Here is a 2,500-nt window from a genome sequence, read left to right on the forward strand (position 1 = left end):
GCCTGCTGCACCCCCTCTTCACGGCAGGTGACGCAAATCGAGTCAAAAGTGGTGGACCGACGGTCACTCCAGCCGCACCTGTGAATGCGCCACCCCCACCGCCCGACTCGCAACTCGAGCGGATGTACGGCGGACTTTTCCCGCAATCGTACATTGCAGTCCACCCCTATATCTTCCACTTCATGAAGAGTTATCTCCCAAAAGCCAAAGTCCCGCTGTCCCAATACATGCTCTGGACGGCGGGCCGCGAGACGTGACGCCCGGTGGCAAAGAGTGCGCCGCTGAGGATATAGAGGGTCCGTCCCCCCGCACAGTGGTGACGGTGTGCGGGTAGTGTTTCCGACACCGCTTCCTGCGGTGGCAACGCTGGGGCAGAGTCGATACTCGCCCACTGGTGGAAGGTAAGCATTCTGCTTTACATCAGTACATAACTAATATTTCAGTCGTCTGACGTCCCTGCTTAGTAAATGATGCAGGACCACATACATAGATGATACATACTGTAAACTGGGGAGGACAGTGTGAACCGCACTCGACCCAGTCACCCTATCTCACAGTCCACTCTGTGTGTAACAAAGCGAAAGCACCAAAGCACTATCGTTCAACAACATCCATTTTATCCTCGCTGCCACAGGACACTATCCAAAGAACGACAAGAGGAACGTCACGTCCACTAATAAGACAGAATGTCTCACACCACCCGCAAACAACGCAGCTCAAATCAGCCAGCAACACCCACAGTGGTCCACCCAGTATCAACACAGGACGCAACGCCACGCCACAACACAAAAGGTACAAGTAATAAAATACCCTTTGGCCACACTCCTTATAAAGGCATCGAACCAACCCACCACCTGACACCAGCCAAACGTACATCCTGATTTGACACATCTCTGGCAACCTAACCCACGTTGGCCCTTAACCTAACCCACGTTGGCCCTTAACCTAACCCACGTTGGCCCTTAACCTAACCCACGTTGGCCCTTAACCTAACCCACGTTGGCCCTTAACCTAACCCACGTTGGCCCTTAACCTAACCCACGTTGGCCCTTAACCTAACCCACGTTGGCCCTTAACCTAACCCACGTTGGCCCTTAACCTAACCCACGTTGGCCCTTAACCTAACCCACGTTGGCCCTTAACCTAACCCACGTTGGCCCTTAACCTAACCCACGTTGGCCCTTAACCTAACCCACGTTGGCCCTTAACCTAACCCACGTTGGCCCTTAACCTAACCCACGTTGGCCCTTAACCTAACCCACGTTGGCCCCTTAACCTAACCCACGTTGGCACCTTAACCTAAGTTACGCTGCACCTTAACCCAAGTTACGCTGCACCTTAACCCAAGTTACGCTGCACCTTAACCCAAGTTACGCTGCACCTTAACCCAAGTTACGCTGCACCTTAACCCAAGTTACGCTGCACCTTAACCCAAGTTACGCTGCACCTTAACCCAAGTTACGCTGCACCTTAACCCAAGTTACGCTGCACCTTAACCCAAGTTACGCTGCACCTTAACCCAAGTTACGCTGCACCTTAACCCAAGTTACGCTGCACCTTAACCCAAGTTACGCTGCACCTTAACCCAAGTTACGCTGCACCTTAACCCAAGTTACGCTGCACCTTAACCCAAGTTACGCTGCACCTTAACCCAAGTTACGCTGCACCTTAACCCAAGTTACGCTGCACCTTAACCCAAGTTACGCTGCACCTTAACCCAAGTTACGCTGCACCTTAACCCAAGTTACGCTGCACCTTAACCCAAGTTACGCTGCACCTTAACCCAAGTTACGCTGCACCTTAACCCAAGTTACGCTGCACCTTAACCCAAGTTACGCTGCACCTTAACCCAAGTTACGCTGCACCTTAACCCAAGTTACGCTGCACCTTAACCCAAGTTACGCTGCACCTTAACCCAAGTTACGCTGCACCTTAACCCAAGTTACGCTGCACCTTAACCCAAGTTACGCTGCACCTTAACCCAAGTTACGCTGCACCTTAACCCAAGTTACGCTGCACCTTAACCTAACTTACGCTGCACCTTAACCTAACTTATGCTGCACCTTAACCTAACTTACGCTGCACCTTAACCTAACTTACACTGCACCTTAACCTAACTTACGCTGCACCTTAACCTAACTTACACTGCACCTTAACCTAACTTACACTGCACCTTAACTGTCACATGTAACGTCACAGGAATGTAGCTTTGCCTAACAGCAACCCTCTGAACATAGTTCACTGCTTGGATCCTCTGGTGTCATGTGTATTTCTTGATGCCATGGTGCGTACCCTCACATAAAGGTCTTTCGAGTGTTGCGTACTTTCTACACAGTCCCGCTAACCACTGGAAGGGTGTACCGCTACAGAACGAATATCGCCCTCCCCTCCTGCCCTTCCAAGCTGGTCGGTCAGGCGTTTGTTTGTGAAATGAGCCTTGCAGCTGTTCAGTTGCATTCGGTTGTCGATGCAGTCAGTGTACGTTGTGGTACGGCCTGTG

Source organism: Schistocerca gregaria, unplaced genomic scaffold (genome assembly GCF_023897955.1).
Source record: "Schistocerca gregaria isolate iqSchGreg1 unplaced genomic scaffold, iqSchGreg1.2 ptg001200l, whole genome shotgun sequence".
In the NCBI taxonomy this organism is placed as follows: Eukaryota; Metazoa; Arthropoda; class Insecta; order Orthoptera; family Acrididae; genus Schistocerca; species Schistocerca gregaria.